Source organism: Palaemon carinicauda, chromosome 39 (assembly GCF_036898095.1).
Source record: "Palaemon carinicauda isolate YSFRI2023 chromosome 39, ASM3689809v2, whole genome shotgun sequence".
Lineage (NCBI taxonomy): Eukaryota > Metazoa > Arthropoda > Malacostraca > Decapoda > Palaemonidae > Palaemon > Palaemon carinicauda.
Genome location: NC_090763.1, coordinates 16,499,137 through 16,517,002, shown reverse-complemented (window position 1 = coordinate 16,517,002; position 17,866 = coordinate 16,499,137).

Sequence of the window (17,866 nt, the reverse complement as noted above, 5' to 3'; positions counted from 1 at the left end):
ATATACAAATTCAAGTAAAAAAAAGTATATTAAATGTATCAAGTAAAAGAAAAGTATCTTAAAGCTAAAATACACACACAAAAATAATAAAATAAATAAATAAATTGTCTTAGGAGTTGGAATAAGTTGCTTTTTATAGTTTATAAGTTAAAACTCTACCTAATACTGTTTATGAGTTTAATAAAAAAAAATTCCTTTTTCATTTCTATAATTTTTGTTTCTTCTACGTACTAGGCTTTTAACATTCTGCAGCTTAACTTTAATAATAATAATAATAATAATAATAATAATAATAATAATAATAATAATAATAATAATAATAATAATAATAATAATAATAATAATAATAATAATATGCATTCAGTATACTAGACCAGAGAACTGAGTTACTGTCTGAAGGAGAACTCATTTGATATAGTTGAGATTCTGCTGCTTCCAATATGTTAATTTATTTCATTCGTCCAAGAAACAAAGAAAATGCTTCTGCACATTAGATAGGTTAATTTTTCATTATTATTATTATTATTATTATTATTATTATTATTATTATTATTATTATTATTATTATTAGCCAAGCTACAACCCTAGTTGGAAATGCAAGATGCTGTAAGCATAGCCCAGTCAGGAAAGGAAATAAGGAAATAAATAAATAATAACAAATTAACAATAAATAATTAAAAAAACAATAACAATGTCATAACAGATATGTCATATATAAACTATAAAAAGACTCATGTCAGCCTGTTCAACATAAAAACATTTGCTGCAAGTTTGAACGTTTGAAGTTCTACTGATTCAACTAACCGATTAGAAAGATCATTCCACAACTTGGTCACAGCTGGAATAAAACTTCTAGAATACTGTGTAGTATTGAGCCTCATGATGGAGAAGGCCCTAGAACACCCTTCATCTTTGTTTACACACGTAAATAACAATAACAACAACAACAACAACAACAATTGTTAAATATGTTACTTCTTCCCCTTTACTCCTTGACGCGAGATTTTACAGCACCTTTTGTACTGTAGCCTACATGCCAAGACTCCAGCGCTAGTCTTTTGTTTAAAAGGAAAGCCTGGTGTTATTTTAACAGCGTAGGTCCATTGATTGTCTTTTTTCTACTGTGACCTCAAACCTGCCTCGCTAAAAAATATTGACTATAGTCAGGGCCACCTATAGTAGATTGCTTTGCTGTCAGACAGAAATCTCCCATCATCACTAATCCACAATTGGCCAACGTGGAGATGAAAACTGGCCAAAGCCCTGATATGAATAAGACCAGTCTGAGCCCCTTGTCCTGCATTGGACTAAAAACGGCTACATTTGTTGTTGATATATATATATATATATATATATATATATATATATATATATATATACAAATATATATAAATATATATACATACATACATATATATAATATATATATACATTTTATATATATATATATATATATATATATATATGTATATATATATATATATATACATACATATATATATATATATATATATATATATATAAAATGCACATACTATTCTTTTTCAATAATAGACACACAGTAAAGAATTCTATGGCATTCTTGCTGATTCACAATCAATTTTTCTCAATACGAAGTGGATTACCAAAGGATAAAATAGTCTTTGAGTAGCCCAAAACAAGGACTTGTGAGTCAGCAATGAAGTTTATAATTATCTATATACCAATCTATCTATCTATCTTATCGGGGTCAATTTGGTCTATTACTTGTTAACCAAATCAAACAAAATTCAGTTGCTTTCATCGAAACGTGATATCACTATATTGGGCTCTATTAGCGAAAGATAAAAGGTCACATTATTATTATTATTATTATTATTATTATTATTATTATTATTATTAGCTAATCTACAACCGTTGTTGGAAAAGTAGGATGCTATAAACCCAAGTACTCCAACAGGGAAATTAGCCCAGTGAGGAAAGGAAATAAAGAAACGGATAGAATAGTGTGCCCGAGTGTACTTTCAAGCAAGAGAACTCTAACCCAAGACAGTGGAAGACCATTGTGTAGAGTCTATGGCACTACCCAAGACTAAAGAAGGTTTGATTTTGGAGTGTCCTTCTCCTAGAAGAGCTTCTTACCATAGTTAAAGAGTCTCTTCTACCCTTACCAAGTGGCAAGTAGCCACTGGACAATAACAGTGGAAACGCTCGGAACTTCAGATATGAATTAAATTATTAAAGTAATGTTAATTAAGACTTAGGAGAAAATGGATTCAACATGCACTTAAGAAATGGCCAATCAGTCGAGAGAGATCATTGACTGACTGCTTTCTGGAAATTGGAGAGACAAAGTCCGCTGGATTATGAGAAAGCTATTTTCGTACGCTGATGCTAAGGGCATCCAGCCATTTGATTGGCTAGAAAAGTTGGAAGACCCAGGCCTTCATGGCTGAGGACTATGAAGCGCAAAGTAGGAGATGATGAATGGAGAAGTATTGAATTAAAAGCTCAAGATAGAGACGAGTGACGAAGTTTAACCGAGGCCTTTTGCGTTAATAGGCGTAGGACAAGATGATGTTCGGAGTGGGCATACCTTAACGTGGTCAAAGGGTTTGAGTATCGCCATGATCAGCAAACGTGTACTAGTCAGGGCCACCCATACTAGGTTGGTTTGCTGTGAGCGATCAGACGAAAATCTCTCACCATAGCCAATCCAGAGTGGCCAGCGTGGTGATGAAAACTTGGACATGTCTGAGGCCTTTGCCCAGCAGTGGACTAGAAACGGCTACATGTTATTGTTGTTGTTGTTTTCTGAGGTGGCATCTTGTCGAAAAACTTTGAACCCAGTAACCAATAATTGATTGATTCATACTTAAAAATAGTTGCGCCACAAATTATCATAAACGGAATATATTTAGTCATCCAAACTTTCACCTTATTGTAACGAACATATTTATCATTCATAAACATGGAAAATGTGGAGTTTGGCGACAATATGATAATTGATTATGGAAGAGGTGTTTGTAGAACACCGTATTTATAGGTTGAGAAAAAAAAATCAAGTAAAATTTTACAAAATTTAAACATCCTAACATTAGTATAACTATCTCTCAAACTAGAGATTAAATGAGATATACACACATACAGTACACAGCACTTCCTGCCCGAATCTACAGTTAAGTCTCATGCGACCTTGAAACCGCATAGCAACTCAAAGACTGGCTCTCTCTAAAGGAGGGTTTACACGGTCGAACGGTTCGTCGAACGTGGTTCGACAGACAAGTGTTTGAAGGGATGCTCAAACGTGAATGGGGGTATTAGGTTGTCGAACACGTTCGTCGAACAGTTCGAAGAAAGCCTGTTCTTGCTTGACTTTTATGGGCGGGGCTTCATTGTCCACAAACCTTGTGCATTTGTGTCTGACTCCACCTCTTCGAACCGTTTGGCAAGACAGTTCGATGTCTGGGTTCGACGAACCATTTGACGGTGTAAACCCCGCTTTAGACTCGGTCTCTATAACCCTTAAGTCTGAAGTCGTCAGCGTCACTTAGATCAATCCTTCTAAGAAGAAATTTTAGACTTATTTTCTAATACAAGTTACGACAATGAAGAGCGATGGGAATTAATCATTGATTTTACATGTACTTTTATTTAGTATTTCAATATTTCGTCAGCTACTCTTTTGTTATCAATTCGGTATTTGTATTTATATTAGACATAATGTAGATATACATAAATATTCGCCAGTGTAGGCTTTCCTTTCTAATAAATATTAGTGTTAGTTGATATATATATATATATATATATATATATATATATATATATATATATATATATATATATATATATATATATATATATATATGAGTATGTGTGTTTGTGTGAAAGCGTGAAATTGCTCGTAAAAAATGCAAATATTTTTCCTATTCAACATGTCGCTGTCATCGGTTTATATTATTATTATTATTATTATTATTATTATTACTATTAATTGCTAAGCTACAGCCCTAGTTGGAAAAGCAGGATGTTATAAGCCCAGGGGCAACAACAAGGAAAATAGCCCAGTGAGGAAAGGAAACAAGGAAAAATTATATATTTTAAGAACAGTAACAATATTAAAATAAATATTTCCTATATGAATTATAAATACTTTAACAAAACAAGAGGAAGAAAAATTAGATAGAATGGTGTGCCTGAGTGTACCCTTCAGCAAGAGAACTCTAACCCAAGACAGTGGAAGACCATGGGACAGAGGATATGGTATTACCCAAGACTAGAGAACAATGGTTTGACTTTGGAGTGTGCTTTTCCTAGAAGAGCTGCTTACCATAGCTAAAGTCTCTTCTACCCTTACCAAGAGGAAAGTAGTCACTGAACAATTACATTGCAGTAGTTAACCTCTTGGGTGAAGAAGAACTTTTTCCACTAATTGTATCGGCGTTAATGACCTTAGATGTCATGATGCTAGAAAACCTCAAATTAATCAATTAATCCACTAATTTTAGCATAAAAACGCATCCACGGTTTCCCGCCTAGGAAAGAAAACATTCCACTAACGATGACAGAATAAATTTAAAACACCACGCATATTTTAATAGCCATTACAGCATAATAAACTCACAAATATAATTCTACCAACAACTGCATAATAAAAGAATCATGAGGTTTTTTTTTCAATTACAGAATAGGACACAGAATTCCGCGAGCCGTTACAAAAAAAAAAATCCACCTGAAGGACTCAAACAATTTCTATAGAATAAATAAAATCAGGATCACCGATATCATATATAAAAAGTCAAGATTCTTTCAATAATTAGAGAATAAGACAACCCTCAGCGGATTCCACACAAATAATACGAAACTTATAGAATGCCACTGACAACTGAAAAAGATTCACCTAATTTCTAAAGTTTAAATAAAAAAAAAAGAAAAAAAAAGAAAAAAAAACCCGATTCCATCAATAATTATTTAAGACAACCCGAAGGGATTCCACACAAATAATACGAAAACTTATAGAATTCCACTAACAATCAAAAAAGATTCAAATAATTTCTACAGATTGAATAAATTAAGGATCACACCAACACTACAGATTACAAAAAAAAAAAATCCGGATTCCACCAATAATTATGTAAGATAACCCCGAAGGGATTCCACACAAATAATACGAAAACTTATAGAATTCCATTAAAAACTATAAAAAAAAATCAAGTTATTTCTACATGATAAATAAAATAAGGATCACACCAACATTAAGGAATACCAAAACAAATCCAAATTCCACCAATAATTATAGAATAAAATAGCCCTCAAGGGATTCCACACAAATGATACGAAGAACACACAGGATTCCACTAACAATTCAAAAAGATTAAACTAATTTCTACAAAAAAAAAAAAAAGGATCACACCAACACTCCAGACTAAAAAAAAAAAAAAACCGATTCCACCAATAATTATGCAAGACAACCCCGAAGGGATTCCACACAAATGATACGAAGAACACACACAGGATTCCACTAGCAATTAAAATAAGATTCAACTAATCTTTACAGAATAAATAAAATGAGGATCACACTAACACTACAAGAAAAAAAAATCCGGATTCCACCAATAATTATGTAAGATAACCCCGAAGGGATTCCACGCAAATAATACGAAAACTTATAGAATTCCACTAACAATCAAAAAAGGTTCAAATAATTTCTACAGATTGAATAAAATAAGGATCACACCAACACTACAGATTACAAAACAAAAAAATCCGGATTTCACCAATAATTATGTAAGACAACCCCGAAGAGATTCCACACAAATAATACGAAAACTTATAGAATTACACTAAAAGCTAAAAAAATCAACTTATTTCTACAAAATAAATAAAATAAGGATCACACTAACACACCAGAAAAAAAAAATCGATTCCACCAATAATTATGCAAGACATCCCCGAAGGGATTCCACATAAATAATCCACAAAAGGATTCCACTAACAATTAAAAAAAAAAACCTCATTCACAGGTAAACAAAAAACAAGATTACGATCATCTGGTGGATTTCCATCCGCAGAGTGAATCCGATATTAGTCCGCAACCCTTCCGGCTTAACGCCCTTCGCCAAAATAGAAAAGGGGGAAAAGGTTGCAAAAAGGGTTAAGTTATACAAATTGGAAAAACTTACAAAGGGGGAAAAGATACATAAAGGGGAAAGTCACAAAAGGGGAAAATTTTCGAAAAAGGGGAAGTTACCAAAAATGGTTGTTACAAAAATTGGAAAAACTTACAAAGGGGAAAGATACAAAAACTGAAAAGTTACGAAAATTGGAAAAACTTAAAGAAAAGGGAAAGATACAAAAAGAGTAAAGTTATAAAAATTGGAAAAACTTAAAGAAAAGGGAAAGATACAAAAAGAGTAAAGTTATAAAAAATGGAAAAACTTAAAGAAAAGGGAAAGATACAAAAAGAGTAAAGTTATAAAAATTGGAAAAACTTACAGCAAAGGGGAAAAAGATACAAAAAGGGAAAAGTTACAAAAAGGGGAAAATTTAAAAAAGGGAAAATTACCAAAAGGGGTTAAGTTACAAAACTTGGAAAAACTTATAACAAAGGGGGAAAGATGCAAAAAGGGAAAAGTAACAGAGGGAAAAAATTAAAAAAAAAGGGAAGTTAAAAAAATTGGAAAAACTCACAGCAAAGTGAAAAAGATACAAAAAGGGAAAAGTTACAAAAAAGGGAAAATTTAAAAAAAGGGAAAATTACCAAAAGGGGTTAAGTTGCAAAACTTGGAAAAACTTATAACAAAGGAGGAAAGATGCAAAAAGGGAAAAGTAACAGAGGGAAAAAATTAAAAAAAAGGGAAGTTAAAAAAATTGGAAAAACTTACAGCAATGTGAAAAAGATACAAAAAGGGAAAAGTTACAAAAAGGGGAAAATTTAAAAAAAGGGAAAATTACCAAAAGGGGTTAAGTTACAAAACTTGGAAAAACTTATAACAAAGGGGGAAAGATGCAAAAAGGGAAAAGTAACAAAGAGAGAAAAAAATTAAAAAAAGGGAAGTTAAAAAAATTGGAAAAACTTACAGCAAAGTGAAAAAGATACAAAAAGGGAAAAGTTACAAAAAGGGGAAAGTTTAGAAAAAGGGAAAATTACCAAAAGGGGTTAAGTTACAAAACTTGGAAAAACTTATAACAAAGGGGGAAAGATGCAAAAAGGGAAAAGTAACAAAGAGGGAAAAAAATTAAAAAAAAAGGGAAGTTAAAAAAATTGGAAAAACTTACAACAAAGGGGAAAAAGACACAAAAATGGAAAAGTTACAAAAAGGGGGAAATAAAAAAAAAGGGGAAGTAACCAAAAGGGGTTAAGTTACAAAACTTGGAAAAATTTACAGCAAAGGGGAAAAGGATACAAACGGAAAATTTACAAAAAAGGGAAGTTACAAAAATTGGAAAACTTACAACAAAGTGGAAAAGATACAAAAAGGGAAAAGTTACAAAAAAATAAGAAAATTTTCAAAAAATGGGAAGTTACTAAAATAGACGTTACAAAAATTGGCAAAACTTAAAAAAGGGGAAAAAGACACATCACATAAAGGGAAGAGTTACAAAAAAAAGGGGGGGGGGGGCGCGGGAGTTACAAAACGGGAGAAGTTATAAAAATTGGAAAAAGTTACAAAAAAGGAAAAGTTACAATAAAGGAAAAAGTTACAAAAAAGGAAAAGTTACAATAAAGGAAAAAGTTACAAAAAGGGGAAAATTTAAAAAAAGGGGAAAGTTACAAAAACAGAGAATTTACAAAAATTGGAAAGCACAAAAAAGTTTCAAAAAGGGAAACGTTACAAAAAATGGGGAAAGAGTTACAAAAAGGAAAAAGTTATAAAAAAGGAAAAAAGTCACAAAAAAGGGAAAAGTTACAGAAAAGGAAGTTACAAAAAGGGAAAAGGTTACAAAAAGGGGAAAGTTACAAAAAGAGGAAAGTTACAAAAAGGGAAAAGTAATAAAAACAGAAAAAGGTTACGAAAAGGGGTAAAGTTACAAAAAGGGGAAAAGTTACAAAAAGGGGAAAAGTTACAAAAAGGGAAAATATTACAAAAAGGGGAAAAGTTACAAAAAAGGGAAAAAATTACAAAAAGGGAAAAATTACAAAAAAGAAAAAAAGGTTAAAAAGGGGGAAAAGTCACAAAAAAGGGGAAAAGTGGGAGAAGATAGTAGTGACAAAAATAATAAAGGAGGAATACTACTATGAGATTCAGGGCCTCTGTAACACGGTTTTTTGGACTTTGCTCCTTATCAAAGCATCGGAGGTAGCTGAAAGTTGACATATGTATATTTTACAACCACACACAAATTTTGTCAGCATTATCAATAACCTAAACTCGATAGTTTTAATTTTTATAGAGTAAAAATGATCTAGCCGACGCCATGGCCAGTGATAACGAGCCAAGAGTTGAAAACATTTATTACGTAAGCAATGTAAACACCTTTTGACAAAATTTTGCCCCGCCCATCCACCAGATACCCATTCACCTTGTTCCATCGGCTCTGAAACCCATAACAGTCAAGAATGGCTAACAGGATTTGCAAAACTGCATTTGTCTTACGACTTGCAACTTTATACAGTCAAGAGAAAGCCCGTGGCCATATTTACTATAGCCTGAATAGGTAATTATTCAGTTTCTAGTTTAAATCCAATGTTTATAGTCTGATTTGTATTTAGCGTAACAGGATTATAATACTTGTAATGTCATTCAGGCTTTTGAACATTTCTATTAACTATTCACTATGCCACCAAAAGAGAGAGAAAGAGAGGGATTGTATGTAAACAGTCTTTATATAACTATTTTTGTTAAAATAAGATTTTTGTGCTAAAATCTCCATCAGACCAACGGATCATCCGATATATTTTTTTTTTCTTCTTCTTAGGCCGTACAACCGTGTTAGCTATGTTTTGGGCATGACTGCATTTTATAAATAAATCCTGAATAGTTTTAGGAGTTTTATTTGTACATCTAATGGGAATTTTTATAGAAGTGAAGTGAACATAATTCATTTATCCTTTAAAATAATTACTACATGTAGCAAAACAAATAGTAGTAAAGATGATAATGCAATGAAGGAATGATACCATACTTTATCTTTAGCTTCAACATAGGCAATAACATACCCAGTTGCCATAAATTTGTCAGCTTAATGAAATAACCTATCATCTAAAGTTAAACTTAATTTCTGAGGAGGCCATGGCTTATTGCACAGTGAAAGAATATGACAAAGACTTTATGAATGGCGGAACGATACATAAATGTGGGTGGGGTATCTGTGCTAGCGTAGTAATACTACTGTAGCAGTAGTGCCGCAACAGTACTATACATGAATTAAACGTTTAGGCCAACTGCTGGGATCCTTGAGGATCATTTACCACTTCTTACAACTACTCGAAAAATTAGTTTTTATAGCCAGAATTTAAATTTTCTGATCCAACAATGCCCATGATAGCCTTCAGTGTTATCCTGAATTACAACGAGGCCAAAGTGGGTGGAGCCTCGTGAAGTCATCATTCTGACGATAATTATTGGTGAAGGTTTAAAGTCAAAATGTGGTACCAGTTTTTTTTTTTTTTTTACAGTAAATAGGTAGGTAGCTAGACAATAAATAAAAATTGCTGGACATTGGATATAGCAGTTATCAAATCAAGCTTGTCTACTACATTTTTGAAAATTACCAACTATTCCTTACACCTTGTCAATCTGATTGTGACCTATAAAGTATACTGTAATTTCTTAGGAAACTTATTTTGGGAGTTAGACTAATAATCGAAGTGTTTTTGTATTTATTAACATATTTTGTTGGTTTGTTCATTATGACAATTATCAGTGGAGAGGTTTCAGAGTTCATAAAGGTGTACTGCTTTGCTTTTATTTAACCTTTTGTGTCATTGTTGGCAGAGGTATAGCCTTCGTTACGTATAGCCAATCATCGATCGAGAAAGAGGGAAGAAATGCCGTCATAAGTTACGTAACGAGTGCGTTCGAAACCTTTTCTCTGAGTGAGTTGGCCCGTCTTCAAAAAACGTCAATTTTACATTATAAGTACCAAATTTATTCAACCTACGTAATGCAGAATATAGTCAAAATTTATGTGTAGATATAATGTGCATTCTGAATAAGCGTTATATTTATTAAATTCATAGATAAAAAATTATTGCGAAAAAACCGTGTTACAGAGGCCCAGAATCTCATAGTAAGTTATTTTCTTTGACTATTTGAAATTTGTTACAGAATTCAAGGAGGGAGGGCGGAAGAAGCCAGGGCTATGTTAAAAACAATCTGTAGGTAAAATCAAATTATTATTATTATTATTATTATTATTATTATTATTATTATTATTGTTGTTGTTGTTGTTGTTGTTGTTGTTGTTGTTGTTGTTGTTGTTGTTGTTGTTTTTGTTGTTGTTATTATTATTATTATTATTATTATTATTATTATTATTATTATTATTATCATCAATGGTTTGAAAGATATAATTTAATCTTGTTACTGTTCCCAAAATACTTAATTTTGATTGTTTATTACCTCTTGCAGTCTATTTATTTCCTCGTTTCCTTTACTCACTGGGCAAATTTTCCCTGTTGGGGCCACTAGGCTAATAGCATCTTGCTTTTCCAGTTAGGGTTATAGCTTAGCTAATAATAATAATAATAATAATAATAGTGAAAAGGCAAAAGGGTCCTACTAGGACCAGCAACCCAGTACAGCAAAGAAAAGGTGAAAAAACTACTTCTAATAAAGAAATAAAGAAAAAAAAAACAATAAATAATTGATTTGTGATAGGAATTGTTCGTACTGAAACTATTAATTTTTACGTTTGTTATTTTTATTCATTGTTGTCTTTTTTCTTTTTTTACTAATTTCTTCATATACTGTAGGTCTTTAAATCACAAAATAGTGGCCCTCTAGAACCGTTTCACGTGAACGGTTGTTTAATAACAATAAAAATAATAATAATAATAATAATAATAATAATAATAATAATAATAATAATAATAATAATAATAATAATAATATCTTACACAAGTGGACCTTAATTATCAACTACTTATCAACGCCTTGTGGCTCTTATCTTTTCTCTATCGAAGAAACCCTCTTGTGAAGAAGAGAAGACTTCCAAAAGCCTACAGTAGGTGAAAAAAGACTTAACATTTGAATAAAACTAAAGAAGATAACATTATTTTCGAATAAATAATTAACCATCTTCACGAATCTAGATTGTCTACAAAATTAATTAAATAAAATAGACGTGGGAAATGGTATTATTATTATTATTATTATTATTATAAAAATAGACGTAGGAAATGGTATTATTATCATTATTATTATTATTATAAAAATAGACGCATGAAATGGTATTATTATTATCATTATTATTATTATTATTATTATTATTATTGCTATCATTATTATTATTATTATTATTATCATTATTATTATTATTTTTATTATTATCATTATCATTATTATTATTATTATAATTATTATTATTATTATTATTATTACTTGGTAAGCTACAACCCTAGTTGCAAAAGCACAATGCTATAAGCCCAGGTGCTCCAACAAGGGAAATAGCCCAATAAGGAAAGGAAACAAGGTATAATTAAATATTTTAAGAACAGTAACAACATTAAAATGAATATTTCTTATTTAAAGTATAAAAACTTCAAAATATCAAGAGGAAGAGAAATAAGATAAAATACAGTAGTGTGGCCAAGTGTACCCTCAAGCAAGAGAACTCTCATCCAAGACAGTGGAAGGCCATGGTACAGAGGCTATGGAACTACCCAAGACCAGAAAACAATGGTTTGATTTTGGAGTGCAAAAGTTTAGAAGCAATTCCAGTGAAATCGAACAATCCAGCGATTCCAGGAATCAAAACTGAACGAAGGCAGACGTCGATGAAAAGACGCGGTAGAGGAATGAGATTAATTATTGAGTAAAGGAATTGAGCTTTACCAACTTAATGAGTCAAACCTGGTTCGAATAAAATCGGGAAATAAAATATATATAACAAATCTTGGTAAAAAAAATGTCAGAAATTTTGAGTAATGGGATCAAGACTTAGCAGCAAGAGTCAAAATTGACTACTACAGAGCTGACCCAAATAAATTTCTGAGAATATGTATACACACACATAAGTATGTATGTATGTATATATATATATATATATATATATATATATATATATATATACATATATATATATATAGTATATATCAAATCTTGATAAAAAATGAGTTAGAAATATTGAGTAAAGGGATGAAGATCTACCAGCCCTAATATATATATATATATATATATATATATATAATATATATATATATATATATATATATATATATATTAAATCTTATTCATAAAAATAAATTACAAATTAGAACCTATGATAAATAGATACTTAAATTTCATCTACTTAACATGTGCTTCTTTAAAAGAAAAAAAAAAACATCAAAATCTTAAAAAAACAGAAAAATACTTAGAATCCAATGAAATATCAGACAAAGTTTACTTACCAAACCCTAAATCTCAATGTGTTTTAAAAACAGTAAATGCAAAAAATATATATTGGATGTTTAAAAGTGTCACACTCACTGCACTTGGGGACAGTTTCGAGAAGTGTGCGCATTAAAAAGACCAAGACCCCAAAGATCTAAGACCAAGAATATAAATGCAAGGATCTGGATGAAACGTTTCTATTTGATGGTATAGAATCAATAATTTGTGTAAAATATACACGTAAGCCTATGTATATATACATAGCTACCCCAGAATGCCAGAAAATCAAAATTAATCAATCAATATCAAAACGCATGCACAAAATAGACATTCTTATGAATATACATAAATATGTTTACATGAACATATAATTACGTAAATATGTATGCATACACACACACACACACATACATATATATATATATATATATATATATATATATATATATATATATATATCAAATAAGCCATATATATTTTTGATATATTAATGTCTGGATTCTCTTAACGACCTCGGGATCAAAGCCCAAGCAGAGAATCCAGACATTAATATATCAAAAATATATATGGCTTATTTGAATATGAAAAACACGTAAAAATGTGCAAAATTTATCATATATATATATATGTATATATATATATATATATATATATATATATATATATATATATATATATATATATATAAAATCATCAGTCATTACCACTCCATTGCAAGACGTTACTAGTCCACTGCAGGACAAAGGCCTCAGACATGACCTTCCACTCGCATCTGTTCATAGTCTTTCTGTGCCAGTCTTCGGCATATTGGAAATGTTTCTTATCTCGTAAATACATCGTCTTCTCTTCGTTCCCTTGCTTCTTTTGTAATCTCTAGGAACCCATTCTCTTATTTCTAATGTTCATTTATTTATTATCTGTCATTCTCATTATTATGTCATCCCCATGTCCATTTCTTTTTCTTACATGTTAGAATATCCTCTAGTCTCGTTTGCTCTTGTATCCTTGTTGCTCTTTTTCTATATCTTAGTGTTATTCCCATCATTATTCTTTACATAACTCTCTGAGTTGTAACTAGCTTATGTGTTAAGGCTCTAGTAAGGCTCCAAGTTTCTGAGACATGAATTAATACTAGTAGAATCAACTGATTATATACGTTTCTTTTTAAAGAAAGTGGTATTTTACATTTCATGATCTCATTTTGTTTACCAAAAGCTCTCCATCCCGTGCTTATCCTTCTTTTAATTTCAGCCTCCTGTCCTGAGGAAACACTTACTGTCGTAATTATTACGTATATTCATTAACAATCTCTAGAGTTTCGGCCACAACATTTTATTTTCTGTCTTTCTGCATTTTTGTTGAACATTACTTATGTTCGTTCTTCCAGTTGTTTATATATATATATATATATATATATATATATATATATATATATATATATATATATATATATATATATATATATATATATATATATATTCAAATAAGCCATATATATTTTTGATACATTAATGTCTGGATTCTCTTAACGACCTCGGGATCAGAGCCCCAGGCGAAATCACACAAAAGACAAGAGCTTGGGTCCGGCCGGGAAACGAACCCTGGTCGGCAAGCTTGTACAGACAGTGACTAAACCACTTGGCCACGCAGAAGTGGTTTAGTCACTGTCTGTACAAGCTTGCCGACCAGGGTTAGATTCCCGGCCGGACACAAGCTCTTGTCTTTGTGTGATTTCGCCTGGGGCTCTGATCCCGAGGTCGTTAAGAGAATCCAGACATTTATGTATCAAAAATATATATGGCTTATTTGAATATGAAAAACACGTCTAAATGTGCAAAATTTATCATATATATATATATATATATATATATATATATATATATATATATATATATATATATAGGCATAGAGAGACCATAAACAAAAGGGAGTGGAATGACATGTCTGAAGCTTTTGTCCAGCTGTGGACTATCAACGGCTGACGATTACGACAGGCTAGTGTTGTGTGAGAGTTTGCGCGCGCACGTGTACGCATGTGCACAGAAATTTTGGCAGCTGACACACGATAAGTGTAAAACATGTATTAAAATCGTGAAATAAAGTAAAAAGACTTAAATGGAGTTATCACTTACTCTATTGACATAATCAGACTCTATTGACATAATCAGTCTCTAAATGAAAATAAAATAGTCACGAGCAATGCATTTATACAGGAAATGGGATCTACTGTATATGCTATAATTTTCTTGATATTTCAAAATAAGTCAAGATACTGACAGTATAGGAATACTAATTCCTGTATAAATAGGATTTTCATGTTTTTTTTTTTTTTATTTATTTCCATTGTCAGTCTGTTGATGTTAATTGGTGAAAGTTCTAACTTTATTCAAGTCTTTACATTTTTTTCATTTCATTACTTTGATACATGCAGTTTTATATATATATATATATATATATATATATATATATATATATATATACATATATAAATATATATATATATTTATATATAAATATATATATATATATATATATATACTTTTTATACTTCAATTTCCATCTTCATTACTATATCTACAGGAGTGATAAATATTTTTGGAATGCTTGTTAAGAATGTATTCATAATAATAATAATAATAATAATAATAATAATAATAATAATAATGAGAGGAGGAAAGTATATATATGAAAGATGAAAAATACACGTATGAAATTTTATGCATTCAAACTAACATAACAATTCCAACATTTGCAAACAGAACATTAAAAAAATCGTGGAAAAAAGTTTAATTTTGGTTTTATGACCAATTTTTATAAAAAAACGAATACGTCGAAGTTTTTATAGTCCTTAAAGGATTGTTAGAGAGAGAGAGAGAGAGAGAGAGAGAGAGAGAGAGAGAGAGAGAGATTATAAAGTGCAACCATGCATAAACGCTAAGATTTGAAATCGTCTGACCCAGTTTAATTGCGACACGAACATCAAAGCCCCGTATGTCATTATGCATAAGAAGGTCACACTTCTCATCTTCCACATTTATTATTATTATTATTATTATTATTATTATTATCATTTTTATTATTATTATTATTATTATTATCATTAGCCAAGCTACAACCCTAGTTGGAAAGGCAAGATGCTATAAGCCCAAGGGCTCCAATAGGGAAAAATAGCCCCGTGAGGAAAGGAAATAAGGAAATAAATAAATGATGAGAACAAATCAACAATAAATCATTCTATAAACAGTAACAACGTCATAACAGATATGTAATATATAAACTATAAAAAGACTTATGTCAGCCTGGTCAACATAAAAACATTCGCTGCAAGTTTGAACTTTAGAAGTTCCACTGATTTAACTACCCGATTAGGAAGATCATTCCACAACTTGGTCACAGCTGGAATAAAACTTCTTGAATACTGTGTAATATTGAGCCTCGTGATGGAGAAGGACTGGCTTTTAGAATTAACTGCCTGCCTCGTATTACACCAGTGGCTTGTAAAACTTCCTGACGATCAATTAGATTCTTTAGCCATACCTCCGAGCAGGGCTGACAGGTTTTCCAAATGAGAAAAGGCCAACGTCTGATCAACTGAAGCTTTAAAAGGCCAACATAATAGTAGAAAAAGGCCGAAAATATAGCATTTAAGGTTAACTAATTTCAAAAAACCAAATTTAGGTATCTAGCACGAAAAAAAAAAGCCAAATTTTGAGTTTTTTTTTTTTTAAGGCCCAAAAAAAGGCCAACCTGGGTTGGAGGAGCACTACAACAACAGTAAAGGTGTATAGGATAGGTGCGGGAGTGAAGGGGGGGGGGGGGAGATAGGATTGTAAGGATTGAAGGGGATAGTGTGAAAGTGAAGTACAGTAGGTGAAAAGATTGGGGCAAACCCAATAGCTCTTTGTTGGCTCCGAGGGGCACACACTCCGCCATGTGGATTTTCATCTCAAGCTGATGTTCCCCAAAAGATAGAGAGAGAGAGAGAGAGAGAGAGAGAGAGAGAGAGAGAGAGAGAGAGAGAGAGAGTAATCAGTCTGTGTTATGTTGGAAATTATGAGTGACAGATTTCAAAAAGTTTTGAGTTTTGAAATTATATTTGTTTTCCTCCAGTTTAATCAGAATAATTGGTGCGTGTTCTGTTGAAAGTTATGAGAGACGGATTTCAAGAAATTATGGAATTTATATTGGTTTTCCTCAAGTTTGGTTATGAATCTGGAAATGTTCCTTTCGCTTCTTATGTACATATATGTATGTAAAGTACGTATCATGAGAATGAGAATGGTGCCTCAGACACAATTACACACACATACACACGCACACGCACATACAAACACACACACACACACATATATATATATATTTATATATACATATATATATATATATAAATATATATTTATATATATATATATGTGTGTGTGTATATTATACATATACATATGCATATATATACACATATATATGTATATATAAAGTATATATATATGTATATATACGTATATATACATATATATACACATATGTATATATAGTGTTTACAAATATATAACATATATATATATATATATTATATATATATATATATATATATATCTATATATATATATAATATATATATATATATATATATATGGGGTCATTTCACCGGTCAGATTAAGGTAAAGATGTCTGGTTTCAGTTCCAGTTTCATAAGAGTGGATGTTAACCAGGACTTAGCCCGGCCAAGCCCAAAACCCCACTGTGGTGCCCTACCACAGCAGTGGCCTCCCCAGTAAACAACGTAAACTCACGGTCCCCGACTGGGATCGATTTGTTGCCATGCAAATGCTCCGCGGACACGTTACTAATGACTACCCAAGGAGGCTAGTACTACATTGGATCCCTCTCTGGTTACGGTTTAGTTTTCCTTTGCCTATTCATGCACCGAATAGTCTGGTCTATTCTTTACACATTCTCCTCTTTCCTCATACACCTGACAACACCAAGATAACCGAAAAATTCTTCTTCACTCAAGGGGTTAATTATTAGTTCAGTGGTTACTTTCCATTTGGTAAGGGTGGAAGAGACTCTTTAGCTAAGGCAAGCAACTCTTCTACGAGGACATTCCAAAATCAAACCATTGTTTTCTAGTCTTGGGTAGTGCCATAGCCTCTGTCTGGGGTTAGAGATCTCTTGCTTCAGGATACACTTAGGCACACTATTCTATTTTCTTTCTTATTTCCTATCCTCGCTGTGCTATTAAACCTGTTGGAGCCCTTGGGATTATAGCATTCTGCTTTTCGAACTAGGGTGTAGCTTAGCTAATAATAATAATAATAATAATAATAATAATAATAAAATTTTTAAGA